Here is a 22,600-nt window from a genome sequence, read left to right as displayed (position 1 = left end):
GTCAGACACATGTTGAAATCTGGGTGTTTCCCTCACAGGGAAACTCCTAGCTTGCTGTCACAGACTAGCTCCAACCTACCCTAAAGCTACCTTTCCAGCCAAACCACTATCCACTGCTATTCACCAAACTTCCAAGGCCATTATCTCCTTAGAGTTCCCCAAGTTACAATGGAGATAACGAGGTCAAATGTTATCTCAGGAACAAGGTCATGGATCAGAACATGGAGATGCAGGCTGCTAACGACTCTGGATCTGCTTTAGCTCCCTGGACCTGCAAACGCAGTGGGCATCATCAGTGGGCACCTGCAATACATTCACATCCTTGGTGAAGGGTTAGGCAGACAGGCAGGGGAATGAGCCACCATCTCTCAGGCCAGCCAGCCTGGATTATTGAGGGCATCAGTAAAATTAGCAGTGACCCTGCCTGGAGGAGGAGGCATTAAAACCAGCTGAGAGGCTGCCTTGACCCTGAGGAAGTGGAGAATCTATTGGAAAGCTGTTCTCTTATATCCACACTTCCACCAAGTCCTGCAAGGACCTGTGCCCTTACACTTAACAACACACACAAATGCTTGTTCAATTTAAATGTATCTGGGGCTAGAGGGTTTGTTCAGTGGTTAATAGCACTTACTGCTCTGGCAGAGGACCAGGTTTTATCTTCTAAAACTCACATGGAGGATTACAACCTCTCAAACTCCAGTTCCATGAAATCTGTCACCCTTTCCTGACCTCTGAGGACACCAGGGTCATATGTAGTGCACAGTCATGTGTGCAGGTAAAATGCTCACCCAAGTGAGAAACAATCAAGTCATCTTCATAGTCAGCTCTGCCTCTCTTAATCAAGGAGACAGAGGAGGAGGAGTTCTAAGACCCACTTTCCCATAATTCCCCCATGACTCACAAGCCTGTTCCATAGGTTGGGGGTCAGCCCTGCAGTGCATGTGGTATGCTCAGCTGTAATTTCAGATCCTGCATCAAGACAGAATTCTCTGACTATTTTGTTTGATTGTTTGTTTGTTTCAGCCCAGGGGTTTGCTCAGGTTGTGTTGATGTTTAATCTCTGAAGGACACTCCAGGCTGACTCCTCCCTGCCAAGTTCCTAAAGAGCAGGGACTGCTCAGAGCAGTTTCCCCTTCCTCTGCTCTAAGTTCATCATGACTGAAAGGCCTGGTGCCAGCTCCTTTCTCATTTTCCATACTTAACAACTGCCTTCTTTATGGCGCTGGCATGCGGCTGCTCTTGCTGGGAGATTACATGGCACCCTTTCTGTGCTTGGACTTCTGCTCTAAAGCATTTCTCAATGGCTTCTTTGCAGGTCTGTTTCTTCTACACTTACACATCCTGTGAGTAGTGATAGATCTGACTCTTCCATGTCTCACTAGCATAGAACCTTAGAGAAACCATGTGCTCACTGAAGATTTGGGCAGCAATTCCAGTTAGTTTTAGTTTTTGTAGTAAGTAGTTAAATAGAAAGAGAATAAACCTCATTTGATGTGTGGATTATGTTTTGGGTTTTCCAGTTTTCCAGGCTAATATCCACTTATTAGTGAGTGCATACCATGATTCATCTTTTGAGACTGGGTTACCTCACTTAGTATGATGTTCTCCAGCTTCATCCATTTGTCTAAGAATTTCATGAATTCATTGTTTCTAATGACTGAATAGTACTCCATTGTGTATATATACCACATTTTTTGCATCCATTCTTCTGTTGAGGGATACCTGGGTTCTTTCCAGCATCTGGCAATTATAAATAGGGCTGCTATGAACATAGTAGAGCATGTATCCTTATTACATGGTGGGGAATCCTATGGGTATATGCCCAGGAGTGGTATAGCAGGATCTTCTGGAAGTGAGGTGCCCAGTTTTCTGAGGAACCGCCAGACTGATTTCCAGAGTGGTTGTACCAATTTGCAACCCCACCAGCAGTGGAGGAGTGTTCCTTTTTCTCCACACCCTCTCCAACACCTGCTGTCTCCTGAATTTCTAATCCTAGCCATTCTGACTGGTGTAAGGTGAAATCTAAGGGTTGTTTTGATTTGCATTTCCCTAATGACTAATGAAGTTGAGCATTTTTTTAAGATGCTTTTCCAGAAGAAAGGAAGAGTGGCCCCTTGTTCTGGAAAGACTCAGTGAAGCAGTATTCGGCAAAACCAGAACGGGGAAGTGGGAAGGGGTGGGTGGGAGGACAGGGGGAGAGAAGGGGGCTTATGGGACTTTTGGGGAGTGGGGGGCTAGAAAAGGGGAAATCATTTGAAATGTAAATAAAAAATATATCGAATAAAAAAATCTAAAAAAAAAGAGAATAAACACCATGAGAAAATCAAGAAGAAACTTATTTTGTTGTTCAAAGTAATTTGAAGTTCTTTGCATTGTCAAGGAATTTTCATTTCTAAAGCCATGAAATCCAGTGGCATTGTACTAGGCAGAAGGCGGCAATCTTCTTCTTTTTTCCCAAAATAAGACTCTCCTAGTCTGAATCAAGAATACATGCTTTAGCATTTGCATTCATAAACGTGAAGCATCTACAGCTAAGGAACCTTCTAATATAAGCACCAACATTTTGGTACTGCAAGAAACCCCAAGACACCCAGTCAGAAAAAGAGATATAGAATGGAACTCATCCCACCAGCTCTGAAATGAGGGTATAATTCTTAGACCAAACACTCTGCCTGATCTGATATTAGATGGGAACTACCAGTGCACTAGAATGGGTGATGGTCAGAGCAGAGGTACCATTTGCAAGGTGCTTCTGAACTAGGGCCCCAGTAACTCTTCTATCAAAGCCTCTGTATTTCTGAAGGGATTAGTTCTGGGATGCTGCCTAACTATGCTGGCAAAAAACATCCAGACTTTCATCTTGGTGGTTTTGGCATGGGCCCTTGGATCCCACAGGAACTCATGGCTAGGAGGGAGGCTACCAGGAACCAGCCTGTGTTCCAGGTACACTTCCTGCACAAAATGCTTAATGATTAGTCTCCTGGGCTCCCCATACATGAAATGATCCATCCCAGCATACAGCCCTACGTTATTCAATATATGCCACAACTCCTCACTGACACAGTTGTCATGCAAGGAGATGATGCACAGCATGATGATTACCAGGCCTGCCTTGGGTATGCCAGGAACACCATGCTGGGCTGCATCGCACCATAGGTGATCTCCAGTACAGGGACAAAAGAGTAGGAGAGAAGAGGGTATACTTGCATGACATCAATTCCAAACAATAGCCACATGCAATCAGAGGCCTTAGTAAATGTCACATGGTAGGACAACTCATAAGCTCTTGTGATCTCAGCCAGAATTTCTGCCTTAGTTACTAAGTATTTTTACTTCAATACTTGAAAAGCAGGAAGTGCACCAGACTAACTACTTTTCTATTTATTGCTTCCTGTGTGGGGAACACTGCACTGGTCACTGCACTGGATTGGTTATGAGAACCCTCAAGAGATGGTACCCCTACAATGAAGCCCATGGCAGTAGGAGGCTAGGAGACCCTCTGAGAACTCTGGGATGAACCCAGCATTCCTCCCACAGACACACACCCTGAGGTAGCTGCAATGGTCTCCACCTCCCCTGCCTCTGCTATGGGGACCTGGGAACCCTCCAGGTCCCTAGCCTTGCTTTGGGACTAAGTGCTGTCCAGGACACTGGAGTTCTGGCTGGTCTTAGGATGATCCATGCTGAGTTTTCTTGAGATCACAGACAGGATACTTTGGAGGTCACAGAGATGAAGACTCATAAGAGTGAGGGAGAAAGTAAGAAGGTGAATGAACTCTGATAGTTGTCCCTTGGGCAGCTCTCAAATCCCCCTGTTACAGAATTTTTCTTGGGGGAATGCTCTATGGTCAAAGTATAGTGGTACTATATACATCATGGCCTAAAGGAAGAACATACAAGGCTTCACTGTGCATACCTCTTCTTGCCTAATGTAAATTCTCAGAACAACTTTCTGTATCTCTGAAGTGGAACGGAAGGCAATAAAGGCACCTCCCACATCCTGATACCTTGTCAAGGGTTACTGAGAGAACCCAATGCAGTGTGGTTTATTTGTGCTAAAACAGTACAGTACCCTGATTCTCACCTTGAAGAATGCCTATATCTAGCCTCTTCTAGATGATCCTGCTGTCCAACTTCTTAAGGCAAGATGCTAATCTGTGAGAAAGGGAGAACAGGAAAAGGGAAGGAATCCACTCAGGCAGACAGGAAGGTACTGTGGACTCTGTATGAGGAAGGGACTCTCTCAACTCTCCCCGTGTCCTCACAGATTTGATCTTCCCTCTGATGACCCAGGTCAAGGTGCTCTCAGCAGGCCCTTCAGCTTCTTTACTCTCCTGTCTAGAACAATGGCAGGGAATTCAGACTGGAAGACCTGCTCAGGACTCTCTGTGTGACAGTGCCTCAGGGAAGTCTCTTGTGTGGCTACTGTCTGTGGTCTGGAGTGGAGACTCCTTTGCTCATCCCCTGTGTTCCTTTCCCTGAACTTCCCATGTGTCTACTTAACCAAGAACTATGTTCAAGGGAGGGCTCCCACTCTGGTGAAGTTCCTCACTTGAATATCCTGTAATCATCTCCACAGAACTGGGACCCCTGTGTGGGATATACTCTAATGGCTAACTGTCCTGGGCTCATTTTTTAGGATTTAGGAGTTCCCAAAACCCATCTGTAGAGAATCTTAGCTCACTCTCTTAAGATCCCTGCTTTCCATGGAAGACATAACAGCCCCCTAATAAGGGCTCCCAGTCATTGCCACAGTGTCATACATGATTTATGCAGTCTTTTGTTTAATGGGTGTGGCCCTCTTCACATGTTCATTTTTGAGCATGACTACATACCTGGATTCCTGGTCAAAATGGATACCTACTCTGGCACAGATGCCTGGCACCCTATGGACCCTGGTGGTACCCCAGACTTAACAGGCACACCTTCCTGAGACAGGAGACAGAAGTCAAGATATATCAGTTCTGGATATTCCTGGGCAGGGGCTTGTCAAACTGGCAAAGTGGGCAGAGTTCTATAATTTTCTTCATATTATGAAGATTGTCTTCCTCCTCATTTCCTACAAAGCACTTCTTGACCTCCACTTGTATCTGTCATAGCCAAGCCTCCTCTGAACACCATCTTAGCAACTAATCCATAAGTCAGAGATGACATCGTTGGTATTCAGTGGACCTCCACTAACATTTTGTGCAGCAGACCAGGCAGCCTTTCATGTCCTTTTTCAAGGGTCTTATGCTCTTCTTGGATGGTCCTGGTTCCTTACCTTTACCTATCTGAGGCCTTACTCTCAGGAAAAATGTCCCTGCTCATTGTCACACCACAGTCTGAAGCAAAGGCACAGTGAAACATTCTGGCATCCTCAAGGCCTCCCAGAATACAAGGGTGTGTAGTGACCCAACTGTGCTCTGAATAGCAAGGATGCCATTATTTTTTAACTTGGACAATACTTGATGCCAGGCTGCATTAATTCAGAACCTATATCTAGAAATCAAGCTTATGCTGTCTCTTTGCTTCTGATAGAGTATCCTTCCCAACCAGGAACTTCTTTTGTATCTAAAATAGTGGGGAAGTGGTTCATTGTAGCAAGTGGATACTTGGGCATTCTGTAAGCAACAAGAACATAAAACCTTGGCTTTAATACTGTCAATTCCTAGGAGAGAGATATGGAAGCCCTAGTAGTGGTAATACCTCCAGTCACCCTAATCACCATTCTTGGACTGCCAAAAAGAATACAATGGCTAGATTGTATCTCTACAAATTGCTCAAGACAGCTAGCAGTTCTGTCTGTCCCCCTTGGGGACATGTTAACCAAAGTGTCAACAAAGGTCTATTTGAAAACTTTCTATTCTCAAAGGGGCCTTTTCAGACCTGGAAACTAGTCACATACTCTAAGAAAGCATGGTGTGGGTGTCACTGAAATCAGCTCACAAAATGGCTACCATCTACCTATGTGGGTAGCCTGGTGTGACCTACTCCCTGGCTAGTTAGAAAATGGCTATGGGCCCACTAAGTGCCTGGATGTAGAATGCCATCTGTGACTGTCTTTCTTTCAGGAATATCACAAATACCTTCAAACTCCACGAGGCCTCTTAGGCAAGAAACATTGTATGACTTCCACTGTTGCAGGTATGTCAGAAAATGACTGTGTCCCTCCTTTGCCTAATGTCTAAAGAGTAGAATTATTCACTCCCTTCCAGGCACCACAGAAAATTACTCTGAGTTGCCACCACCAAGGCCTGTGGGTGAGGGTCTCCATTCCAGGAACTTCCAGTAGTGTCAAAAATAGTTCTGAGCTCCTCCTCTTCCCCAGTTAAGGAATATCTGAAGCACAGTATTAATGACATCCTTCCAGGCTTTCAGGCACTTCTGAAAGTGGCTCTAAGCCCCTTGGGTGGTGAATAGAGATGCAGTCCTTTCTTGACGGTCTCCCTTAAGGAACCTAATAAAATGGCTTCAGGCCCCTAAGGATCCACATGCAAGAAGCTTAGTATGCCTTCATATTCATACTTCCAGGTACTTCAATAAATGGCACCAAGTTTCCTTCACAAATCCCTGAACACCTGAAACACTGAGTCCCTACTGAAGCCCTTCGAGGCACCATAGAAAATGACTCTGAACCCTTCAAGTACTTGGAACTCTGTTTTTGAAGTTCTCTGTTCCAGGAGCCTCACAAAATGGTCTCGACTCTCCCCAATTTCCCACATCCAAGAGGCCTAGTGTGGCCTTCACACTTCCAAACACCTCAGAAAATGGCTCCAACTCCCCACCGCTCAATTCCCACAGACCTGAAGCACTACATTAAAGATACCCTTCCACAGAAAACGACCCTGAACCATTCAAGTACCTGGAATCCACTATGTGAATGTCTGTTTTAGTAGCCTCAAAAAATGGCCTCAACCCCTTCTAGAATGTCCCCTATTCTAGAAGCCAACCATGGCCTTTACACTTCCAGACACCTCAGAAAATAGCTCAGAGTCCCCATCCCTCAGTTCCCACAGACCTGAACCATGCCATCCCACAGAGAATGACTCTGAACCCCTCAGGTACCTGGAACCCCGTGTATGAAGGTCTCTGTTCCATGAGCTTCACAAAATGGTCTTGACGCCCCGACCCCATGCCCATGTCCCCTATCAAGAAACTGAGTGCAGCCTCCACACTTCCGGACACTGCAGAAAATGACTCAAATCCCACCCCCAATTCCTACAGACCTGAATCACTGCTAAAGATGCTCTTCCAGGCACCACTGAAAATGTCTCTGATCCCCTCAAGTGCCTGGAACCCCGTTTCTGGAAGTCTCCGTTCCAGGAGCCTCACAAAATGGTTTCAAGTAGCAAAAGTCACAGATGCAAGGAACACATGCAGTCTTCCCACTTCCTGACACCTCAGAAAATGACTCTGAGCCCCTACCACATCCCCATTTTCTTAACATATTTTTGATGAGACTTTAGGGCTTTAAAATGATTTCTTTACTTTAAATTAGTATTGATATGAACCTTGAAAAACTAGTATTTTGAAGAGGGATTCACTGCTACATAAACAATAACTTTGTGTTTTAATGTTATAAATACAAAAGAGACCATCTTAAAATGTAAGATAAATTATTATTTGTAATGACTTAATGGCATAGCCATTTGTATTTCATACAGAGTAATTTTATCTCCATTGAGAATGTTACTATTTCTTGAGAGCATATTTCCTGCACTTTTGAAAATAAAAATTTAACTGCAAAGTGAATTCCTATGAGCCACCAACCAGAGTGTGCAGGGGCTGGGCCTAGGCCCCTTGCACACATACAAGACATGTACAGCTTCATCCTCATGCAGATGCCCTACAACCAGAGCAGGGGCTGTTCCTTGAATAGGTTGCATGTCTCCCTATGGATCCCCTCCCCACAAATAGGCCACCTTGTCTGGCCTTAGCTGGAGAGAATGCACCTTTTATTGTAGTGACTTGAGGTACCAGGGGAAGGGGGAAATGTGTGTGCAGATGAAGGTGGAGGAATGGGGGGAAGATCTGTGTGAGGGGATACTACAAGAAGAGGAGATGATATTGGGATGTAAAAATGAGTAAATAAATTAATTGATTAAAAAAGTGACCTCAAAAAAAGAAAAACAAAACAAAACGAATCAAAACACTGTGCTTGTTGCAAAGCATACACTCTTTGTAGTATTTGAGAAGGGACAAAGATTCTAATTCCATACTTATGTATGTTTGGACTCATCTAGTTAATGAGAATGGGACATGGTAAAGATCATGAGGCAAAAACAGTAACAATAGTAATGTCTTCTTCAGGTAAATGACAATTTCTTTCCCACTTCTCAGGAAAAACTTGCTCAATTGACCTGGTATCCTGTAACACACTACAATTTAGACTCTTTCTTCTCTCTTCTCAAACTGATAATGTTCTACAAACCTGGAAAAGGAAATTGCATGTCTTATGAAGTCCATTAATAAATGTAAAACATATCCAGGTAATGGACTTTGTAGTACAAGCAGCACCATTTTGGAAGATCAATAAACCCCACGTTACCCAGTCAGTAGAGGAAGAATGGAAAGGTTCACAGTCTCCTCCTACCAGTTCTCAAATGAGGGGACAATAGTGAGACCAATGACTCTGTCTGACCTGATGTTGGATGGGAACTTCCAGTACACTTGAATAGGTGCCAGTCAGAGCAGAAGTGCCATCTGGTGGGCGATCCTGGTCTAGGTTCTCCTTCATCTCTCAAAGCACCTCCATAGCTGAAGGGGCAACCTCTAGGAGTACTCCCAGTTATGTGGGCAATTAAGTTCCAAGATTTTCACTTTGGTCATTTGGATATGGGCCCTTGTGCCCCACGGAACCTCAGGCTAGAAGGATCACTCTCAGGACCCTGGATGTATGCCAGGTACCCTTCCTGCACAAAATTCCCAGTAGCGGGACTCCAGAGTCGTCCACATGGCAAGGGCCCTCTGGAAATACAGCCCCATAGTACTCTTCACACGCCAGACTACCCCCTCACTGATGCAGGTGCCTCTGTGAACATGATGGAAAGGACCATTGTGAGCAGGCCTGGCTTGGGTATGCCAGGAACTCCAGGCAGCATCCCGTCATAGGAGATCCCTGTGGTAGATACAAGGCAGTAAGGATGGACAATTGCGTCCACTTGTATTGTGTGGAAGCCAAAGGCCTGCCTCACAGACTCAGAGTCCTTAATTATGATCACAGGAGAGTAATCTTCATAATATCTTTGATCCCATTCAGCATTTCTGCCCTAGTTGGCTGCTGTTTCCTCCTGTATGTGATAATCAGGAACTGCATCAAATATATTATCTATCATGTTAGGTGGTCCTGCAAGGGTAAATCTTGGTCAGGCACTTTTATTACTTGATATCCAGAGGCCACAAGAGACAATGACCTTTCATTCAAGTCCACAGTAATGGGAAGGGAACAGGCTGCATGACCTTGGGACCACAACTCTCAAAGGTACCTTTTACATTTTCCCCAAGGGCCTACCTTAAATTCAAAAGGTTCACAGGGGCATTATCTGTTTCAGAAACCTCACAAAATGGCTTTCAGTACAAACCTCACCCCAGATCAGTATATGTGGAGTTGCAGGTAGAAAGGTGGACAGCAGTTCATTCCCGAAATTAGTACTGAGGCATCCTTGGACCCCCAGACTCCCCACAAGTTCATTGTTGTTCACTTGGGAGGCAGAGTATCTTCTCTTCCCTTTAGACCTACCAGTGAACCTTTGATTGTGAGTCTCTGCTGTGTGTGCCACACGTGCCCACTCTCAGCAAACACCTCAACAGGTGCATTGTTCAGTGTGAATGACAGTCACAAGTGAGGGCAGGGTCTCTTTTGTAGCCCACAGAGGAGGCATCAGGACATCATAAGATGAGCAAAGATGCAGGGATGTAACTGGCCACACATGGGGGGACAGTCAGTTTAAGGGGCACTGGAATGTGCTGGGAATGAACAGAAACTCCCATACTGGGACGCTCAGCTGGATGCACTCAGTATCAGTCTCTACATATACTTGACTCATGCACTCACCTTTCGTCTAAGACTGTTCTCCTCATATAGGCCTCCTGGAAGGTCCTTCTACTTTTGGTCTGCTAAGATATTACAATGATCCAGGAAGAGCCCTGTGTTTGTCAGAGGGACAGCCTTGGTCTGGTAGATGTAATAAATTCTGGGATTACAGGTACATACAGGATCCTGGCCTCCTCTCAGGATTGTTTGTCATTTGTTAGGCAAGAATCAGGCACATTCCCAATGTCAGGAGCCTAAAGGTTCTTCTCCTAGGACATGGGACTAACACAGGGATGACTGGAGTATGTTTGCTGCATGTGAAAGCCCCGGTTCCTTGAGTTAGCAGAGCTATAAAGAAAGATAGGACTGGAGAAAGCTAGGAAGCCAGAATGTAATTTCACAAAGACACTTCACTAAATCCTCTCACTCAGTAGACATCTGTTGACTATGTGTCAAAACTTGACTAGAGGCAACTGAGCTAAAAAGCTATACTATTGTTGGGGAGCTGAATCTCAGGATAGAATTGGTAGCTCTTCATGCCCGAGGATCTGATGTACTTCCCTGCATCCCAAATAATTAGTGGGATGCAGCAGTGTATGCCTGCAATCCTGGTATCCCTTGGAAACATGGGAGAACCGGAGAATGGGCCAGCATCTGGAAAGCCAGCCAGCCAGGACTACAGACTGCAGCAGCAGCAGAAACAAGTGACATTTTTTCATCACAAGGTGGAAGGAAGAACCGCCCTGAAATATATTCTCTGTCCTTTCAAACATCATATAAGAATCCACCCTCACACTCATGTATACATACACAAATGATTTCTTTTCAGACTTCCATTGGTCTGGGGCTGGACCTTTGTCAAAACACTTCCCGCTCTTGCAAAGGAGACAGGTTCAATTTCAGGCATGCACATGAATACTTTCAACCATCTGTAACTCTGGCTCCATGAAATCTGGCACCCTCTTCTGTTCTCTGGGGACACCTGGGTCATGTGTGGTGCACTTCACATGCAGGAAACACACACTACACACAATGATCTTACTAGTCTGGTGTGTCTCCCTTGACCAGGGAGGCAGACAAGCATCAGAGAGGGAGTTCTAGGCTTCACAATTCTGTGATCCTACCCTATATGAGGAATCCTGTGCAGAGGGCAGGGAAAACCATGCTCTACATGTGATGTGTTCATCTGTAACTCTAGCACCAGGACAAGATTCCTCTCTGCACTTTTTGGTTTCCTGCTTCTAGGTTGTCTCAGTCAGGGTTTATATTCCTGTACAACATCATGACCAAGAAGCAAGTTGGGGAGGAAAGGGTTTATTCAGCTTACACTTCCACGTTGCAGTTCATCACTAAAGGAAGTCAGGACTGGAACTCAAGCAGGTCAGGAAGCAGGAGCTGATGCAGAGGCCATGGGGGGATGTTTCTTACTGGCTTGCTTTCCCTGGCTTGCTCAGCCTGCTCTCTTATAGAACCCAAGAGCACCAGCCCAGAGATGGTACCACCCACAAGGGGCTCTCCCCCTTGATCCCTAATTGAGAAAATGGCCCACAGCTGGATCTCATGGAGGCACTTCCCCAACTGAAGCTCCTTTCTCTGTGATAACTCCAGCCTGTATCAAGTTGACACACAAAACCAGCCAGTACATAGGTGATGGGGATACAACCTTCCTGACTGTATGTGTTATCCCAGTGACACCTGGTTGTGTCACCAACAGTGACAGCTCAGAGCAGTTTTCTTTTCTCTCAGCCCCAAGTCATTCACACCTCCCTAAGGTCTTTACATGGTCAATATTTCTGAGACCTATGACTTCCTTGGTTTACACCACTGTCAAGGGACTACCTGCCCCAGGGGAACCCTCTGAAGCCTTTCTGGACTTATATTGTGAAAAAAATGGAATTCTAGCTTGCCTTGCTGACAGGGATGTTGCAGATGAACTTCACCTTTTCACAGAAAAGGATAGTTAAGCCTTTTTCTTCACGTTCCATGCTAACACACTGAGCAGCTGGTGCTCAGTGAAGGTCAGGAAAGAGGTTGCATTCATCTTACATTACCTTTCATTTTAATTAGGTAACCAGAACAGGAGACTAAACCATTTAGGAAAAAATATAAAATTTTATTCGGTTTTTCAGGTAAATGACAAGTTCTTTCCCAATTCCTGTGTAGTTCCTATTAGAATACCATGGTATATTGAGACCTATGATAAATTCATCTCATTCATTCTCATTTGTTTATAAATTTCATTCTCATTTGTTTATAAAGCACTAAGATTGTCCTAAAATGAAGCAACAACAGGAGGTATGTTGCTAATGCCATTCATATTCTTACAATTCTTAAGCTAATGAGCCTTTAGTAAAAATAGCAACATTATGTAATAACAAGAAACCCCAAGCCACACAGTCAGTAGAGAAAGAATGGAATGGTTCACACTCTCCTCCCACCAGCTCTCAAATGAAGACACAGTACTTAGATCAAACACTCTGCCTGACCGGATGTTGGATGGGAACTACCAGTGCACTAGAATGGGTGCTGGTCAGAGCACAGTACCGTCTGTTGGGCCATCCTGATCTAGGCTCTTGGGGTAGGATCTAGAATCCTGCTTAACAGGTCTGGCAAAAAAACACACAATATTTTCAACTTGGTGGTTTCTGCATGTGCCCTGGGTCCCCACAGAAACTCATGGCTAGGGTGATCTCTGTCTAGCACCTGCCTGCATTCCAGGTATCCTTCTTGTACAAAATGTTCACTGATGAGGCTTCTGTTCTCTGCATATATGCCATGATCCCTCCCAGGTTGTTCAATGTACACCACAACTCCTCTTCACTGGTAGTTATGACTCCCTCTCTTGGGCTCATCTCTGCTGAAACAGGTTTTCCAAAATTCTGCCTGAAGTGCATTTCGCTCTCCTTCTGGAGATCCCTGCTTTGCATGCATGGCATAGTAGCCCCCACTCATTGCTCCCCAGTCATCAGAACAAGGGCATATGTGCTTTCTTCAGCCTTCTGTTTGGGGGCTGGTTCCTCTTTATGTGTTCATTGTTGACCATGATACCTTGGATTCCTGGTGAAATACCAACTGAGGCACAGATCATTGTCATATTCTGGGCTCTGGTGGTACCCCAAACTCGACAAGTACAACTTCCTGAAAGAGGAGACAGAAGCAGGAAGAATCACCTCTGGATATACCTGGTCATGGGCTTCTCAAGACTGGCAAAAAGGTCAGAGGCCTATATTCTCTTCCAGATTATGAAGATTATCTTCCTCCTTATTCCCCACAAAGCCCTGCCTGGATCCCAGTTCCATCATTCAGGCCAATGCCACCTCTGAACATCACCTTACCACCTAATCCACAAGTCAGAGATGACAACTTTGGTGTACAGTGAACATCCGCTCACATTCTGTGCTGCAGAGCAGGCAGCTTTTGCATCTCTTTTATCAGAGGTCTTCTGTTTGTCCTGGGTAGTCCTAGTTCCATACTGTTATATGTCTGAGGCCTGACTCTCAAGATAAATCTCCCCACTCATTCACACACCACAGTCTGAATCAAAGTCACAGTTAAACAGTTTGACCTCCTCAAGGTATCTTCACAAGATATACAGGTATGTAGAAGCCCACCTGTGCTCTGAATGGCAAGGATACCATTTAAAACAAAAAAACAAAAAACAAAAAACATGGACCATACTAGGGGCCAGGCGGTATTACTTCAGAATGCACTATCTAGAAATTGTCACTTACGTCAAGCTTGTATTGTTGTATTGTCAACCTTGCTCTGATAGACTGGCTTTCCACTCCAGGAACTTCTTTTGCATTTAAAAGAGTGGAGAAGGGGATCATCTCACCAAGTAGGCACTTAGGCATCCTGCAAGTTACAGGAACCTAAAACCTTGGCTCTAACAGTGTCAAGTTCTAGGAGATGTAGAAGCCCAAAGAGAGGTAATACCTCCAGTCATACTATGTTTATTTCTTTGATGGCCAAAACAATACAATTTTGCTTTATTTTTCCAGCCTTTCTATCTTTCTGGGATATGGATTGGGGTCCCCTAGTCTTTCTAAAACCCAAAATTGTTTGCATGCCTGAGTCCAAGCTGAGGATATAGAATAGGACTTTCCTACCAACATCACTGTAATGGAAATATCATGTGTTTGTATCCTAGATAAAGTGGAGCTTTTGTTGACCTCTTGGGTCCCACTTACACCATAAATACAAAGCCACTGTCAGGAACAACCTCGCTCCTAAAAACCATTTTTCTTTGTCTCTATAGTAACTGGTTAGCCAAAAGGCTGATTCTTGCAAATGGGCTTTGTTTGGTGCTTTGTTCTACCCCTAGTTACAGACAAAATCTTCTGAGACTCTCTGAAATCTCTCCCCACCACAGTGTCAGTTAGACCTGTGCAATTGGCTCCCAGCAAGGTGTTAACTATCAGGTCCCTCTTAGTGACACTCTAACCAGTACCAGCACTGAACTATTTTTAAACATTCTGTCCCAAAAAAAGGCCTTTGGCAACCCTAAAATCACTCACCTTGACTCAGAAAGCACTCCATAGAAGTCTGCATGATAGGCATGCTACAAAATGGCTTCAAACCACCTGCCCAAGTCCCAGGATGTAGAATACTAGGCCTCTTTGTGAGTTAAGGTGAGATCTTGGAATGTGTTGTGGAAGATGCGACATATATGAAGATTATTCTCCAAGTGCTCCTATTGATAGTCCTCCAGCAAAAGAGTTCCCCTATTTTGTGACAACCAGTCCCTCCAAATCGCTTCCACATCCAAATGTGAGTAATTGGGTACAGAAAGACAGTTCTTAAAGTTCCCAGAGGGAGATGGTCATGCATGCTCCTTTCTGAAGTTGGACTACCTATTCTTTCTCGAGGGTTCCCAATGAATGAATGCACTCTGGTACTGAATGGGAATCACAATCTTGGACTTCAGATCACATTAGGACCTCTGTCCTCCTGTCAGACCTTGGTGGAGGATAATCAGACTCACTGCAACTTTCTATCATCCTGTAGTGTGTCAGGTAGGACCTGGCATTTCCTGGGGAGTAAGACTTAAAATCTGTAGAGGTATGGGGCCAAAGTCCTCAAGGAAAAGCAAGGAGACCTCTGATCTAAGATCTGAAAGCTATTTTTGCTGTCACCCCTAGTTCTGGGGAAGTCTGTGGCCCAAAGCTGTCACCTCTGACTTCCTGTTCAAAGGACAGATGGGAATCAGGAGGTGCCTTGTGGGGAGTTAATACAATGCTCTTCAGAATCCCCAAGACAAATGTGGATCCCTACTCCCTCTGCCAATTTTGAGATACTTCACAAGTTGTGTCCGGGTGTGCTCCATCCTTATTTTGTCCGTTCTGTCAGGAAAATGAGTTATGGTGTGAAATGTGCTCTGCAGATCCCAATGGTGAAGTGGAAACTTAAGGGTTCTTTGGAAAGTCGGATTGATGGTGTTTTGCTGGGGCAAACATGTGAAGGAATGTTTTGCTGAAGCAGACACAGGAGAGAGGATGTTCTGCTAAAGTAAGCATATGAAAGGCACATGATGAGACATTCTTTGCTAAAGACATGCATGTATTAGTCTGCTTTACATTGCATAGTTGAACAGCATTTGTCAGGATGTCATAGTGAGAAACACACCAGAAAACTTCTGGAGGTAGACTGTAGTTTATTGCTGCTTCCAAGGACTTGGGCTGATTGGATGCACGTGCTGATGCAAGACACATGCTGAGGCAAGAGCTGAGCTGAGGTAAGGCAGGTGGAGGTCACATGATATGTGAAAGGTATACATAGGATTCCATGGAGTATGGAGACGGAGCTTGGCTTGCTGGTACAACTAGCTGTGCAATACTCGTGGGTCTCACATCTCTGATCTTCACTTCCCTGAGAGAGGCACAGCCAAAAATTTCTCCTGGAGTTCCTCTTGGTCCCCCTGCTAGCTCAAGCCTAGGCTGAGGCCTGGCTATCTCTGCTAGGTCTTGTCACTTGTGTTGCTCCCTCGACTCTACCAAACTGGACTGCTGGTGTATCCTTGAGGTGTTTTTGAGTAGACTGATATGCCACTGCCTGCTAACCTGTGAACTGAACTGCTGATTTCCAGACAACACAGATGGGAGTTGCTCCAAAGCACTGTTCTAAACAAATCCACTTCCCCTGTATCCCTACTTTTCCACTACCTCTGGTGGGTGGTGGGCTACAAGAGAGGTTAAAACATTTAAGAACCATCATTAAAATAGAATTTGAAAAAAATAAAGTTATACAGGGGAAGCAATTACTGCTACCAGAAGAGGTGTCCAGTATCTGTTAGCAACCAGGTGGCCTAACATCGGAAGAAGAGAATGTAGAGAGGGACCTAGCATCCTCTCAAACAAGGGACCATATAGAGCCCTTCTGCCCTTGTTCTACTGCCTAGGATCCCTGGAAGGGTGGTTGTTGTGGCGGCATTTCCTTTCTGCCTCAGGACTGGGGATAGGAAGTCTGAGGGACATGAAGACCTTGGTAGTGAGGATTTTAGATGTCAAGTAGAGGGGAGAGTCCCAGATGAGACAGATCCCAGATATGGACCTCTTGTGATGACTGCATGTTTCTGCAGCCAGAAAGAAGGGACTGTGCTGTCTGGCTGTGTCCTGGGGCCAGCCCTCGAGGAAGCTGAGTTACAAGCTTACTTAAACTAATTCAGGTGGGAATGTGGGACATAGTTGGGAAGAGGAGTATTAGTATAAAGGGAGCCTGTTGGGAAGGACAGATCAGATGAAGATGGTGTACTCAGCAAGGAAAAATTCACCAATATTTTGAAGGCAACTGTTACTAATTCTCTACTCAGCTTCCCTAAGTGAACTGAGACTTTCCTGAGATGTCCTGAGAAACACACAGTAACTTTCCATTGCTACAGGAACTACTAGAAACACCCAACCATCTCTAACTATCCAGTATATCACTTACTGTGTCCGGTGTTCTAATGCATTTGTACATTATACCTTCTATTCAGATAAAAATGTCTCCAAATTCATCTGAACTTACACGTGAAAAAGCAACCGAGTCACAGGGATTTTAGAAAGTTCCCAGGATTCCTGCCCAGTAAATGGCAAACTCATCACTAGATTCCTGTGTGCATTTATGAATGCTATAATGTTCCCATTCTTCCCCACCCAGGACAGACCACTGTCTCTTAATTTAATTCTCTTTCAAGCACTGTCTACTCACTGCCTCTAATGAAATAGTGATCCATTCTAAATCTATTACACTATAAGATAATCTGAATAGAGAAAGAATGTGAGAAGAGTCTGGTTTGCTGTACTCCCAGTAGAAGATCCAGAACTACCTACCCCCCCCTTGACATTCATAATTACTTTTGGGGGGGTTCACTATGGTACCTACTAGTAGCAATAGGACTTTACACATACAGTTTGCTTCAGAACAGCACACTGATATATGTGATGACATGTCTTTTAAACATGTGAAAAACATTTTCTGTGTTTTGTTGGGAAAGGGGATGTGAGGTCAGAGGTGAACTGGAGCCCTGGGGAAGAATAAATGAAGTGATCATACAAAACTCAGGGCAGCTCCCTATGTGATACTCCACTTTGGAAGCAAGGACCCTGGTAGAAACAAATATATCACGACACATAGAGGACAAGTGCAGAAAATATGGATAAGTAGGCAAAGGACAGCAGAGCTGGGACAGGCAGGACATGCCCATTGTGCCCTACTTTATTTTGGAGTATAATGCTAAGTTCTTTTTTTCAAAGCCTACTTTTAATGGTAGTTCTTAAATGTTTTAACCTGCCCTTGTAGGCCATCACCCACCAGCAGTAGTGGAAAAAGAAAGGATACAGGAGAAGTGGACCTGTTTAGAAAGGACATTTTTTTGTTGTAATAACCAGTTGTGTTGTCTGGAGATCAGGAGTTCAGTACACGGGTTAGTAGGCAGCTCGATCCACTCACAAACATTTCATGAAGACACCAGCAGTCTAGTTCGGTAGAATCCTGATACCAAACATGAATCAGCAGTGGTGGCACTACCTAGGAGAGAAAGCAGGCCTCAGCCTTTGCACAAGTCAACAGGAGGGACCAGGAGGGATGCCAGGAGAAGTTCTAGGCTGTGCCTCTGTCAGAGAAGCAAAGATCAGAGAAGAAGTGAGACCCATAAGCATTACACAGCTACCTCTTTAAGCAAGCCAAACTCAGTACCCATCTTTGTCCTTTGAGTCTTAATTATACCCTCTACACATCAGGTGTCTTCCACAGGTCTTGCCTCAGAATATGCATCTGTCTCAGCTGACATCACTCTGCCAATCAACCCAAGTCCTTGGAAGCTGCAAGAAACCGAAGCACACCATCAGGTTTTTGGTGCATTTCTCTTCGTGGGGTCCAGACAAATGCAACTCAACTATGCAATGTAAGGCAGACCAATACATGTGTGTTGTTACTGAAGTCCCCTTCATCATGAGTCCTTTCATGTGCTTGTTTTTAGCAGAACATCCTTTCTCCTATGTCTGCTCCATCTAAAAGTTCTTTCACAAGTTTCCCTTAGTCTTTTACCTGTGGCCACTTCAAGGAAACATTCCTTCATGTGTTTGCCCCCAGGACAACACAATCCAACTGACTTTACACAGAACCCCATGTTCCTATTTCATTGGGGGTACATTTTCAGCATCTGGTGCTCTTACCAGCTTCCTGGGTAGACCTGTGCCACCCAGGGACTGACTTGCGTAAGCCGGAGTGGATAAGAGCCTCCTTCCTTCACGGCCACCACAAGAAAATGCTGAGGTTTCCTGGGGGCTTTTGTGATGCCTTGAAACCACAATCATATGCCCCCAAGACATATATAGATGATTTCCCTTTGTGTATGTGTCCAGATTTTCCTTTTCTCATAAGAACATAGTCATATTGGATGAACAACCCATTCTAATGATCTCATATTAACTACAAAGTAGCTATTGTCAAATGAGGTTGCTTTCACAAGTGTTGAAATTTGGAATTAAGATTTCAATTAATTTCTGGAAGGAGTATTTTCAACTAGCTGCATTATCTAAGTTCATACAAAGCAGGTTGCTAATACTGAATATACTCCTTCTCTCCAAGACTGTGGGTGGTGGTGGTGCACGCCTTTAATCCCAGCACTTAGGAGGCAGAGGCAGGTGGATTTCTGAGTTCGAGGCCAGCCTGGTCTACAGAGTGAGTTCCAGGATAGCCAGGGCTATACAGAGAAACGCTGTCTCCAAAAAACCAAATCCAAAAAACAAACAAAAAAAGACTGTAACATGAGTGATGCTGACTCAGTATGTATCGTACAATCCATATGTACATTAATTGAGCCTGTCAAAGACCAGTTTTCACCGGTAGGGTAAACCAAGGCAGGCAGCCTTTGTGGGTCAGTGCTTACAGCAGCTGACAGAGGTAGATGCACATTCCTACTGGGGCTGCTGTCTATAGCAGCCAACAGTTAAAGAAGTTACCCAGAAGACTTTTCTCTAAGGGAACAAAGCTTAGTTCATTGGGGTAGGTACTCCCTGTAGCCAGCAGAAAAACATTGAGCTCCTTTAACTCTTTGAGGCAGGTTATAAAAGAGAAGAAAAGAGAGAAAATTCACGCGTGCATGCGTGTACGCGCGAGTACACACACACACACACACACACACACAAAGTGGGACAAAAAGCAGAGTCCACACACAAATATATGCATACATACAAATATATGTACATGCATATATATATATATGTACATGCATATATATATATATGCAAACAGACCTACAGACAGACATATACACATTTACACATAAAATGATTAGAGCAAAGTTTCAGCAAGCAGGCTCCAGGAATTTCACACATACACATACATACATACATACATACATACACATACATACATACATACATACATACATCAGTTGGTGGATGGAGCAAGTTCCCACACGCACTCAGAGCTTTATATATATGTGTATATACACATAGTTGATGGGTGGAAGGAACAGTGTTCCAACCCTCACTCACACAAATCCTACACACACACACACACACACACACACACACACACTGCATATATAATATATATATATATATGAGAAACAATGTTCCAACCCCTCCACTTTAATTTTCCTTACATAGCCTATACATCCCAGCAAAATCTTTCAAGCAGTATAAAATTACAATGTGATTACATTTTAGCTTTCTTCTACTAAATAATTATGAAAAACCAATATGTTCCCTAATACTTTACAAAAAATAACATTAAGTAGTACCAGTGAAAAAATAAAAATACAAAACAACACACACACACACACACAAAGTGGGACAAACAAAAAGCAGAGTCCACACACAAATATATGCATACATACAAATATATGTACATGCATATATATATATGCATACAGACCTACAGACAGACATATACACATTTACACATAAAATGATTAGAGCAAAGATTCAGCAAGCAGGCTCCAGGAATTTCACATACACACATACATACATACATATATACATACATACGTATATACACATGCATACATACATACATCCAACAGTTGGTCGATGGAGCAAGTTCCCACACACACTCAGAGATTTATATATATGTGTATATACCTTAAATCCTCAGAATGCATATCTACTCATCAGAAATTCGTAATAAATTGTATCAGGAAGCTGAGGCATAAGAAATCAATCATCACGAGTCCAACCTCAGTGAGAATCACGTCAGTCATTGTTCTTGTTCCCTGACCATGAAGGGTCCCTAGCCTGACTAATAAGAGCATGCCTTTTTGAACTTCATATAGTTCCCTAAGATTTTCTACATCAGAGGCAGTAGCAAAAACATCTCAGCCTAGCTTCACTAACAATTTTATTTTTCCAAATGCTTTCTGAGGGTGGTGGTCACTGCTGACAATCTATGTCTCTAAGTTCTTCTCCAGGTTGGAGATTCAATGATTATTCTGTTCCAGTAGCAATACCTGAAAGAGATCAAGCATTAGTAGAGTGAGTGCCAATCTCTGTCCAGTGAGGGATTTGAAGCTCCCTTAAAGTTTTCATATAACTTTTAGATTAAGAGAGATGTGAGAGCAGCAAGCACAACAGCAAGCACAACCATGACAACATGCAATCCTCAGGACACAGTTCTAGGGCAGTGTCATGCCAAGGCCCAGTCATGTAGCTGTGGTCACCTTTGACAAGCATTCCAATGAGTTATTCCAAAAGCCATTTGCCATTCCTCCTGTATGACCCTAAGCAGCCTTGCCTTCTCTGTCCCCTTCACCTCCCTCCCCCCCCCCCCCCCCCCCGCCATGACTACACTGCAGAAAACCATTTGGTGAGGCCTTTGGCAACCAGGTGCAAGAACTTGCAAACCCTTCAAGCTCCCAGTCTGAAGCACTACATAGAAATGGTTTTGATTTTGTGCATTTCCGGCTCATTAAGTATGAGGACCCTGCTCACCCAGACAGAAATGCTGGATAGGATCACAGGAGCTTATGAGCTGTTCTACCATGTGATATTTATTAAGTCCTTTGATTGCATGTGGCTATTTTTTGGCATTGAGGTTATGGCAGTGAACCCCCTTGTCCATTACTATGGTCCTGTCCCCACTGGGGATCACCTATGATGGGATGCAGCGTGGTGTTACAGGCATTCCCAAGAGAGGCCTGATAATCATCATTCCGTGCACCACCAACAGTGTCAGTGAGGAGGTGCTATGGAATGTATTGAATAATATTTGGCTGAATTCTGGGACGAATCATTTCATGTATGGGGAGCCCACTGAGCATTTTGTGCAGGAAGTGTACCTGGAATATAGGCTGGTGCCTGGTAGCCTCCCTCCTAGTCATGGGTTCCTATGGGGCCCAAGGGCCCATGTGGAAACCACCAAGATGAAAGTCTGGATGTTTTATGACAGCATAGTTAGGCAGCATCCCAGATCCAATTCCTTCAGATATGCAGAAGCTTTGAGAGATGAGACAAAGAGGGCCTAGTCCAGGTTCACCCAGCAGATGGTACTATGCTCTGAGCAGCACCCATTCTAGTGCACTTGAAGTTCCCATCCGACATCAGGTCAGGCAGAGTGTTTGGTCTAAGTACCATACTTAGAGAGCTGGTGGGAATGTTGAATCACTCCATCCTTCCCGTTCTGAGCAGGTGACTTGGGGTATCTTTTTATTACAAAATGTTGCTGGTTTTACTATAAAGTTTATTAGCTGGAGATTTTTATGTTGCAGATTATATTAGTGATATATCTATCAGTGTTTATTATGCTAAGAGAGTCTACTATCTCATAAAAACAAAGATGATTTTCATTCCATTCTAAACTGTCACAACTGACCAAAGCATTTGAATTGGTATTCCCTCAGCAATACAATTTTAGTTCAGTTATCTACAGCAAAATTTGGCCAAATGTGAGGAAGCATTTTGTTTGGGGAGTGTGTGAGAAATTAGTTATTTGGGTGGAAAAACAGCTGAGAGGGATGGATGAAGGGAGGGAGGGAGGAATGGAGGGAGGGAGTGGAGGACCTGGTCCTTAACTCATTCTAGGAGTTTTTCTGCAGAATAGAGTAATCTGCACTCAGCATTTTAAGTGGGTCCAAGAAAAGAGAGACTTGATTAATTTTATTCC

General features: G+C 44.1%; 2 pseudogenes; one reads left to right on the top strand and one right to left on the bottom strand.

Moving 5' to 3' along the window:
- Window positions 1–2,757: 2,757 nt before the first annotated feature.
- On the bottom strand, window positions 2,758–18,623 carry LOC127674728 (melanoma-associated antigen 10-like; annotated as a pseudogene).
- Window positions 18,624–21,412: 2,789 nt separating this feature from the next.
- LOC127674727 (melanoma-associated antigen 10-like) lies at window positions 21,413–21,962 on the top strand (annotated as a pseudogene).
- The last annotated feature ends 638 nt before the right edge of the window (window positions 21,963–22,600 follow it).

This window comes from Apodemus sylvaticus, chromosome X, assembly GCF_947179515.1.
Source record: "Apodemus sylvaticus chromosome X, mApoSyl1.1, whole genome shotgun sequence".
NCBI classification, from domain to species: Eukaryota; Metazoa; Chordata; class Mammalia; order Rodentia; family Muridae; genus Apodemus; species Apodemus sylvaticus.
Note: the sequence above shows the minus strand (reverse complement) of the source record. Positions and strands in the feature narration are given on the sequence as shown.